The sequence below is a fragment of the Nuphar pumila genome, chromosome 5 (assembly GCF_984573655.1).
Source record: "Nuphar pumila chromosome 5, dmNupPumi1.hap1.1, whole genome shotgun sequence".
Taxonomy (NCBI): domain Eukaryota; kingdom Viridiplantae; phylum Streptophyta; class Magnoliopsida; order Nymphaeales; family Nymphaeaceae; genus Nuphar; species Nuphar pumila.
Genome location: NC_143253.1, coordinates 7,367,188 through 7,378,456, shown reverse-complemented (window position 1 = coordinate 7,378,456; position 11,269 = coordinate 7,367,188). Strand labels below are relative to the sequence as shown.

Sequence of the window (11,269 nt, the reverse complement as noted above, 5' to 3'; positions counted from 1 at the left end):
TGGGCTGGCAGAGAAGAAGTCCTAATGAAGCATAATGGACTTCAATGCCTAAAAATAATTTAACCGTCCGAGATCTTTGATGAAAAAGGCAAGACTGAGGCACTAAATTAACTGCTTGATGACAACGCTGAAACTGTCGATGATTATGATATCATCAACATAAACTAGCAAATAAATAACCAAATCACGATCTTGGAAAATAAACAATGAAGCATCAGAAAGAGAGATGTGAAACCCGTGGGACTGAAGATAAGAACTGAGACGCTAGTACTAGGCACACAGAGCCTGCTTGAGACCGTACAAGGCCCGATCCAGTTTGCATACATGCTGAGAAAAAGCAGAGTCTTCAAAATCAGGAGGTTGTGCCATATAAACATATTTAGATAAGAGACCATTTAAAAAGCTATTATTAAAGTCCAATTAGTGTATCGATCAATCTCACAAGACTGCAAGAGCAAGAACAACACGGATGGTGGTGGGCTTTACAACGAGAAAAAAAGTCGACGCCTTCCTTTTGATGCAAACCCTTAGCAACGAGACGAACCTTGTAACGAGCGACATAGCTACCAACATGTCGTTTAATTCAAAAAACCCATTTGGATCCAATGATATTATAGTGAAGTAGCGGAGGAACAAGGTGCCAGGTATGATTGATTTGGAGTGCATTAAACTCTTCTTCCATAGTCGTGCGCTTTTGGGGTCAAGATTAGCTTGTTTAAACAAAATAGGTTTGGATGTGATGAGGACAAAGCTAAAACAAGAAAGAGATAGGGGATAGTGGGTGGTGGTAAATACGCGGGGTTTAAGGGAGTTGGTCATAGAACGAGTGATCATGGGATGAGTATGGTCAGACGGGCAACTCACGATGGAGTTAGGAAAAGGAAAAGGAAAAGGAAAAGGAAAAGGAAAAGTAGAGGACAATGGCAAGGAGGAATCAATTAGATCATGAGTGAGAATATGGCTTGCAGGTGAAGTAGGGGGGATAGGTATATCTGGAGGGACCGTCAGTTGAGGAGGCGACAACAAAAGAGTATTAGAAAGGGGTAGGACAACAGGAGAAGAAAGACCCCACTCAGAAAGACTAGGCGATGGGGAACGAGCAAGCAAAGCGACAGGTTCAAAAACATACTCATCAAAGTAAACATGATGAGAAATATATGTGCAAAGTTGAGAGGGGTCGAAAAAAAGGCAGCCCTTATGGCGAGAGGCATAGCCAAGAAAAATCCAGGGAGTAGTCTTTGGTTGAAATTTTGAGGTATGCTAGGGTGTTTACAGGGGGTAAAAGCGGGTACCAAAGACACAAAGATGGTGATAGTCGGGGGGTTTATGAAAGAGAAGTTCATACAGGGTCTTACGATTAAGTACTAGGGTGAAAATATGGTTAATGATATAAACGACAATGTGAAAAGTATCGACCCATAAGGTATATGACAACAAGGAAGTGTGTAACAGACTAAGCTCTGTTTCAATGCCATGTCGATGTTTGCACTCGACAAGCCTGTTTTGTTTCAGGGTATGCAGGCACGAAAAATGATGAAGTCTGCCATGGTTCCGTAGAAAACTTTCAAAATCATGACTGGTAAATTCGCCTCCATTATCAGTTTAAAAAGCTCAGATGGAAAATTGAAGTTGCTTTTGAGTGACATGCTTGAAATACTTAAAACACTCAAACACTTGCAATTTAGTATACAATGGAAAAAGCCACGAGAAACGAGAAAAATCATCCACTATGATGAGATAAAAGTGAAAACCTTCACGTGAAGCGACTCGAGCAGGCCCCCAAACATCGACGTGTAGAAGCTCAAGTGAAGATGTTGTAGAAGAGCAAAAGTGACCAAAAGAAAGCTTATAAACTTTGCCAATAAGACAACTCTCACACACTTTTATTTTGTTATTGTTATTAACAGAAATATAATGACAAGAGTTTAAGTAAGAAACAATCTTCTTATTTGCATGTCCGAGATATTGGTGCCATATGTCAAAAGAAGTCATTCTGCTTGTATATGCCGCAACTTGCATATGATCATCAAATTTGATTGGATATAGTCCCGTGCTGGATTTTGGTCCCTTGAGATGAATCTTGCATGTTTGTTGATCCTTGACAAGAAATTCAAAAGGGGTGAATTAAAAAATACAATCATTATCTTCAGTAAACTGGCCCACAGATAAAAAGTTCATAATAGAAGGAACATAAAGAACATTCTTTAAATCAAATAAAGAGCCATGAGCTTTCATAATAAGATTACCAGTTTGCGAGATGGGAAGCATCTTACCATTGCCAATCATGACTTACTCACCCTCATGATATTGTGATTTATGAAAAAGTTGTTGGTCATCCATGGTTAGATGATTTGTAGCACAAGGTCAGGATACCAATAGTCATTAGTGGATTGCTAAAGAGACAAGACGGAAAAAGCTTTAAGAATATACCAATAAGTTTTGACAATATGTTCTCATTTTTCACAATATTGACAGGTGACAACCCCATGACCACCTTGAGTTTGAGAGACAAAGTTACTATTAGACATGTTTGATAATGCCATTCATGCACCCTCACATGTATTGCATTATATCATTTTTTATGTGGGCATTCAATGTCACAGGTCTCATCGATCTCATGCATTTAGCGATCATTGCTACATCATATGAGCTATTGAGTATTTTACCAAGTAGGTCAAAGTTGTCTTCTTAGCTAGAGTCAAGAGTTGACATGTAGCTTCATTGAGAGATATTGTCTTTGGCATGTGATCGAGTGATCTTTTCAAGTCGATGATCTAGTCCAACGATTCATTCACCATATGGAACTGCATCTTTTGTCAAGCGAATCTTACCCAATTAAGAAGGATAATACATTGTCAAATGAGTCTTACCTAATTAAAAAGTAGTGTCCTAATTAGGAAGGACCATATATTGTCAAGCGAGTCTTACATGGGAATTCATATTGGCTGATAAATTCTGATGCAGTTGAATTGCCTCATTCAATCAATGGCATGCATTTGAAAGAAAAAAATATTGTTTAATTGGATCTTTTTGATTTTTTTTTGCAAAAAGGCCTCTTGTCTTTTGAAAATGTGTCTTTTAGGAAGATTGGTTATAAATAAAGTTGTGGAGTTCAGAGTCCCAATGAGGAGGTTATCTTAAGGAAGAAATATTGGCGATAAAGTGGAGTTCCTCAAATCATTGTATCATAACTAGGGATTTCTAGAAGCAAATCATGAAAAGTTATTGCTAGATACCTTAAATTAATGATGTAAAATCATACAAGACTTCTTTAGATAACCAACTCTATAAGCTTAAGATTAGGCTTAAGGTACCTTCTATTTGGCCTTGCTTCTCAATTTTCTTTAGTCGGTCCTCAAGGATCCCTAATCACTATCCTTAGGTGGACTCTACTAAAGGGAAAAAACTGACAAAATGTGAAAAAAATGTATGAAAAAAGTGAGGAAAAACTTTGTCATACTACTAGACTTGGTAGTTTCTATGGAGGACATTGCCTGGATGTAGGTTCAGGGGGCATCAGTCAAGAGGTGAAAAGAGTCAACGCGGCCACATGTATAAAAAAAAGTAAAAAAGAGCTAAAAGGGGCCATACGTGAGTGAGGAAATGAGAAGGTTATTAATTGGGAAAATCCATAACAAGGTGAACTGATTTAGGGTGAACTTGCATTTATCTCTAATATTTTCTTTTTTTGGAGCATAAAAAATCTTTAAGGTATTTTTCCTGTTTGGTGGCATATAGAGTTATAAACTCTGTAATACCCAATATGGCAGTCTATTGCTATGGACATTTGAGTCTCTATGATTAGTTGCCTTTTTATCATTGTTGGAATCCAATAAGAAGGGTGTTGGTCAATGACAAGCCAATTTTTTCAACCTAAGATAATCTTAAAAGAAGGTGAAAGGTTGAAATGACCAAGTTTCGAAGTCAATCTAAACAAAAGTGCATTGAACCAAGATAATTGGGGCATACTTGAGTACACACGAGTCACATATTTTTCATAAAAAAAAAATCAAAAAAATCTCAATGTTTAACGAGTTCTTGAAAGATCACTTGTCTAGGTCTGCATGCCTCTCATTCATTCCCTTATATCTCATTCACATGTCACAAAGTCACATAACATTTATTCTCTCATTCATGCATTTATTCTCGACAACAAAGATTGACCAAATATTTTTTTTGAATTTTTTTTCTTTTAAAACAAGGTGTTTTAGGTTATTTTCAAGTTAAAATTAGGTTCAAGTGCATTTTTGACCATAAAAAACATTCTTGAGGGTTTTGACCAAAATATGAATTAAACTAGATTCTTAACTCTCAAATAAGACAAAAATCAGGTCGATGACATTAGAGTAAAGTGTTTTGACAAAAACAAGGTGACATGTCTAACCAAAATCCTGTTTTGAGGTAGGTCATACTTTAAGGATATTTTTTACCAAAATAATTATGAAATTTAGTTATTGAACTTAAAATATGAATTAAAGTAAAGGATATTAGCTTTTCAACTCATCAAACTCTGTCTCAATTTAACACTCGGATATAGAGTAATGGTTAAAACAAGTTAGCCTATTATATTGGATCTAAAGTATGATCCAATTGAAAATGTAAAGATCCAAAATTCCTATATCTAATTTATAAGAAGCTTCATAAATGCCTTTGGATTTATATCTTCTTAGAAAACCTTAAAAATCATGTAGAAGTTTTTTTTGTATGTTAGAGATAAGATTTTCTAATCTCTTAAGGATTGCTCTCAACTTAAATTCATTAAACATGGTCGGTTTCATGTCGCTTAACACCTAGGCTTGATAACTCCAACCAATAGGATTCAACATTATAGCAAGAACCAACGAAAAAATTTAAGGATCCACACACATATATAAACTATTGAATATAAATTAACTTTTTTTATATTTTTAAATTTTTGGTAGATGGGATTGTACAAATGTGATCTATATAGTGTATGTAGTAGAAAATTAGTTTTGAATCAAATAGTTGTGACATGTAATCAGGCTTTTCAACTAGGGCTGTCAATAGGACCCATCTGGTATACCCGGACCAGCTGGATTCATGTTCAGGTTATGCTGGGTTAAGAAAATAAAATTTCATACTTTCATTATATATATATATATATATATATATACGACACGACCGAATTAAGCAGCGTTTGTCCAGCAAAATCATAACCCAAAACCGGCCTGCACATCATAGATCAGGTTGGGTATCCGATACAAATCCCAAGACTATCTTCAAGTACTTTTTTTTTAAATAAATACCTTCAAGGACTTAAAAAAAAATCAGTAGCTCCAACACGCCAATTTTTTTTAACTCAAAAAATCAATAATAATGAAAAATTATGATCTAAGATGAGGTTATTAATCAAGAAACCATGTTGAACACATCCACAGTAAGTCATAGCATACTTATTATTATTATTATTTTTTTTATGATAAGAAACCCTTGCAGAAGAAGGAAAACCCCCCTGACTTACGTGACCCACCTTTGAAGGATACGAACACACCCGTGCACCAGTGAAGTTTGATCTGGCGCCTTCGTTACAACACCTTCATAACTAGGGGTGGCAAAATCCGACCCGACCCGCCAACCTGCTTCTTAGCCGGGTTAGGGTTTGGCTTAAACGGGTTCGTGTCGTAAACGGGTTGACCCGCCTAACCTGTTTATTAAATGGGTCATGTTCGTGTTAGGGGTATGCCAACCCGTTTGACCCGTTTAATAAACGGGTTGTGGGGGGGTCAACCCATTTACACGAAGCTGTCAACCCGCAACCCGTTTATATATATATATATATATATATATATATATATATATATATATATTAACTTATCTAACCCTAACTCCTAACTTTATACTTTAGTCACCCACCTAACTCCTTCCTACCCAGCTGCAGTCGAGAGCCCAAGACCTCGCAGCTCCACCTCGTTGCCATCACCGCACAGGCGAACACCACCACCCTCTTCTCTCCTCCCTCTTATTCCTCCTCTTGGTTTGGCACCCAAGCAAAGTAAGCCCACCGTTGAAGTTTTATGTTAATGTGGGTAGTACAATTTCATATTGAAATTTGCTATTTTTTTTTTCTAATTGTGTTATGCGGGTTAGACAGTCAGGTTACTCGGATCGGTTATTGTGTCTATGTTATCGGGTTGACCCGTTTAATAAACGGGTCATCGTGTCGTGTAATTGTATCGTGATGACCCAACCCGTTTATTAAACGGGTTAACCATGTCGTGTCGGGTTACCCGTTTAATAAATGGGTTGTGTTCGTGTTTGTCACATAGGACCGGTTTAATAAACAAGTCGTGTTCGTGTTGAAGTATTCTGACCCACCAACCCGCCTAGCCGAGCCGAGCCGACCCTATTGCCACCCCTATTCACAACCACCTCTACTGAACCCGCGGTGGTAGCATCCGTATTGTTTTCAACTTAATAGTTTTGAACATTGATTCGTAACAAACACTTACCAAGTTTTTATTTTTTCCCTCTCTCTCTCTCTCTTTAGTTATATTATACAGCTTCCTCCCACTCCCAAACGCTTTAAAATCCACCGCCCCAAGAGAAGTCCCAAAACTACCCCAGGGATCGGACACCAACCTCAGGGCTGCCCCTGGGGAAGCTTCCTCTAGCACCCAAACAAAGCGCTACAAAACCCAACGTCCCAAGAGAGGAAACTGTCCCAAAACTACCCCAGGGATCGGACACCAACCTCAGGGCTGCCCCTCTCCCATGGCTGCCTCCCCTCCCAATCCCAAGAGGTACATCACCACCCAAGAGCTCCACACCCACAACTCAGAGAATGATCTATGGATCTCAATCCAGGGCAAGGTCTACGACGTCACCGGCTGGCTCAAGGACCACCCTGGTGGGGACCTCCCCTTGCTGAACCTAGCCGGCGAGGACGTCACCAATGCCTTCATCGCCTACCACCCTGGCTCTGCATGGAATCTCCTTGACAGGTTCTTCATTGGGTACCTTAAGGACTACAAGGTCTCCGAGGTCTCACAGGACTACAGGAGGCTCCTCGACGAGTTGGTCAGGTCGGGTTCCTTTGAGAGAATCGGCCTCTTTGTGTACTTCACTATCTTGGTCATGCTCCTGATGCTTTTCCTCTGTTTTTATGGTGTTTTGGGGTGTGAGAGCTTCTGGGTGCATGCGGGTTGTGGGTGTTTGATGGGGTTTGTGTGGATCCAGAGTGGGTGGATTGGTCATGATTCTGGGCACCATGTCTTTATTAAGAATAAGGCATTGAACAGGTTTGTTCAGGTTTTGAGTGGGAATTGCATGACTGGGATCAGCATTGCGTGGTGGAAGAGGAACCACAATGCCCACCACATTGCCTGCAACAGCCTGGAGTTCGATCCCGACCTGCAACACATGCCGTTTTTTGTAGTCTCCTCGAAATTTTTCCAATCACTGACTTCTTATTTCTATGAGAGGAAGATGGCCTTTGATGGCCTTACTAGGTTACTTGTGAGTTACCAACACTGGACGTTTTATCCTGTGATGTGTTTTGCTAGGCTCAATCTCTTTGCACAGACACTTTTGTTGTTGCTGTCCAAGAAGAGGGTGCCCAACAGGGCGCAGGAACTTTTGGGGGTCATGGTGTTCTGGATCTGGTACCCTTATTTGGTTTCATGCTTGCCCAATTGGAAGGAGAGGGTGATTTTTGTTGTTTGCAGCTTTGTGGTCACTGGGATCCAGCATGTGCAGTTCTGTTTGAATCATTTCTCTTCGGAGGTGTATGTGGGTAAGCCTAGTGGGAATGATTGGTTTGAGTCCCAGACAAAGGGGTCTCTTAATATACAATGCCCCCCTTGGATGGACTGGTTCCATGGGGGATTGCAGTTTCAGATTGAGCACCATCTATTCCCTCGGCTCCCTCGTTGCCATTTGAGGAAGATCGCTCCTCTCGTGAGATCTCTGTGCATGAAACATGGCCTTCCGTATGATATCGTGCACTTTTTTGAGGCTAATTTGTTGACGCTCAAGACTCTCAGAACAGCAGCACTGGAGGCGAGAGACGCCAATGTAGCTCCTAGGAATCTCCTGTGGGAAGCTGTTAACACCCACGGTTGAGAATTGGAGAGGTTTTCATGTTTTGGGAAGCATTTGAATGTTCTCGCACCATCTTTTGCATCATGTGTTATCTTTTATGTTTTAAATCCTGAGTAGGAAGTTCCAAATGAAGCCTAAATGAGAGAATTCTGTGATTGTTTGTATAATTGTGCGTTAGTTGCACCTAGAGTCTGTAAGGATTTATATATTTGCGGAATGGGAGTGCTGCTGTTATTCTTCTCTTGCATCTAATTCTGTTCTCAAATCTAATTTTAGTTATAAAGAAGGTTCTGCCATTCAGAATCACTGCCCATAAATAAGAAGCATTCCCCAAAGAATCCTTTTAAGAGATTAAATTTGTTGTAGCAAATGCAATGCTGTGTATAAAGATGCTTAGGATGTGAAATATTGGTAATGAGCTTTTCCAGCTTGATGTGGAGCAGTGGATAACCTTCTAATATAAATGCATTGTCTAACGAATGAAAGGAATAGCCAAGGCTGAATCCCCATGGCAGGCTTGAGATCTCAGTATGCTGTGATTTGCTAGTAAATGATGACATGCTTCTGTACTATGAACACAAAAATGAAAGTGAATGATATCAAGCAATCTATAAGTCATATCATTCACTTTCATTTCGTAGATTGCTTGAAAGGATTGAATGTTCTATAGATTTTCTTATTATTTCCTTAGTTTTGTACATAATTGCTGGAATTGGTGATATGCGTGTGTATAATTTGTAACTTTTCATTCTTCTCAAGTTCATAATAAGTTTGGATCCTCTGTTCTGGAACTGAACTATAGAAACTAAGATAACCTTAATTTCTAATTGGTGAAAAGCTTTCCAGTAAATTTCTCCTGATATTAAGAAAATATTCACTTTTCATTTCCGAGCTTCCACAGTTATGGGCATGCTCCATCTAAGCAATTATATTATCAGTGTACTTTATTTGCATTAGACCCAGTAATAATGCATTTTTTTCTCATAATACTTCTCGGATTCCTCTCCTTTGCTAACATCAGTTTGCTTCTTCTGAGAACTTACTTGAGATTTTGGCCTTTTAAAAATTTTCATTGAAGACTCGTGTTTGCTGAATCTACTCCATGTACCATTTATGCAACTCTTTTTTCCACATATTAGACATACTTAAATATATTTTATATGTACTTTGGTCTATAAGTGATCTGAATCGGTGGAGGTACACTTTCTTAACCAAAGGTATCTCATGTTCAATTCCTGCTGGGGGTATCCTCCAGCTTGCATAGAAAATAAGGTACCTCAGGTTCTTTCTGATGATGTGATGATGTCCAAGAGTCACAGACCTTCTTTCTTTGTCTCTCCCCTTCTCAAGGAATACCCCAAGGCCCAAACTTTCTCTATGAACTTCATCCATGAAGCTAAATAACTTTTTAATTTGCAGGTCCGACTGTAGAGTTGGAATTTAAAAAATAAGCTCTTTATGGAAGAAAAAGTGATCACTATGGATATAAATCTACTGGTAGCTTCCATTGGGTTTTCTGTGAAATCAATAAACCTTATGCAATCCTATATCCTTCAGAAAGTAGCAACTCACCTTTGAATTGGGCCACAGGCTGTGATTTTATGGAAGAAAAAGTGATCCATATGCTCATTAACAAATAACCCACATGAACCAAAGTTCCACTTGGACCTATATATACTACTTGGAAGATGTGCACGCATTCAGTGAGCTGGCTCATGCAACCTGCTTATGTTATTTACTGCTAATCCACTCCCACTTGTGCACAAAATTTCTTGCATTGTGTTGTTACTTTAGCCTTCTCTTTCTCTCTTTGTAAAATTTCCTCCAAACCAATTAATGTGTTGCCTATCGTCAAAAACTTTATTTTGATTTGGAAAAATCAAGCTTGTGTGTGTGTGTTTGCAGAAGACATACAGTAGGCTGTATGGGACTCTTTACAATCAAATTCATCCACCACCAAAACATGTTTTAAATTTCCCCTTGGAAGTCCAACTTGGTTATGGAAATTTTTATCTAAAATATGCCTTGATAAGCAGTGGGGCATTTCGTATGAAGGGAATTATAGTTTGAAATGCATTAAATAATTTTCTTGCTCAATTATTTGTTCTGTACTTTGGTGTTGAACCCTTTACATTTCCAAGCAATTTTCTTGCAATTACCTGCTACTGTCACATTTGTATACTCCCGCATTGCGTACTCCACAAAAATGGCTGTATTCCCGTATCTATTGTTAGGTGTAAGAAGGAAGGGAGAGAGAATTCAAAGAAGAAACTGGGTTGTTTTGAAAGAGGTGGTCTTGATGAGGTGGAATAGTCCCACATTGCTTGTGCTTGAGTTTTCTGTGGGCTTTATAAGCCACTTGAGAACTCATACACTTGTTCTTGAGAACAAGAGAGTGGGATGACCATCACACACACGCTCGCCCGCCGTGCCGAGCCGGTTCGGGTTCGGGTAATTGGCCCTTTAGGACCATATCCAATCAAGACAAAATACCTTTTTACCCAAAGTTTCTCTGGTTTTTTAATTCGGTAACGGGTTATGGGAATGGATAACGGGTCACAACTTCTCGGATTCCGTGCCCGTTATGATTCTTCGGATTCTGTAACGGGTCTCGATTGTTTTCGAAGGACGAACTGTCGGAGTGCACCGTTCGGTTCGTCGTGGCTATTGTATCCTGGGGGAAGGACGCCGGACCCTGATCTGCACAGTATGTGGGGGCGAATCTTCTCTAAGGGGAGTACTTTCGTACGCCTTAGCTTATTACATAAACTAAACATGTTCCTATTGTTTTCTTTATGTTCTATGCAACTGTTTGTCTGTTTGCTACTCCTCGGATTCCGTACCCGTTATGACTCTTTGGATTCCGTAATGGGTCTCGATTGTTTTCGAAGGACGAACCGCCGGAGTGCACCGTTCGGTTCGTCGTGGCTATTGTATCCTGGGGGAAGGACGTCGGACCCTGATCTGCACAGTATGTGAGGGCGAATTTTCTCTAAGGGGAGTACTTTCGTACGCCTTAGCCTATTACATAAACTAAACATGTTCCTGTTGTTTTCTTTATGTTCTGTGCAACTGTTTGTCTGTTTGCTGTGGTCTGGATTTTGGTTGCTTACGGAAACCGACATGCCTGCACCCTGTTGTTGTTTCTGTCGTCTGTTAATCATGCTATTTATACTGTTGTATTTCATGATTTATTTCGTGTTTTATA

General features: G+C 39.3%; 1 pseudogene across 1 annotated transcript; it reads left to right on the top strand.

The window, feature by feature from the left end:
• Positions 1-6,680: 6,680 nt before the first annotated feature.
• LOC149836644 (acyl-lipid (9-3)-desaturase pseudogene) lies at positions 6,681-8,308 on the top strand (annotated as a pseudogene). Its single transcript, XR_016431824.1, has one exon. The product of XR_016431824.1 is annotated as an acyl-lipid (9-3)-desaturase pseudogene (transcript).
• The last annotated feature ends 2,961 nt before the right edge of the window (positions 8,309-11,269 follow it).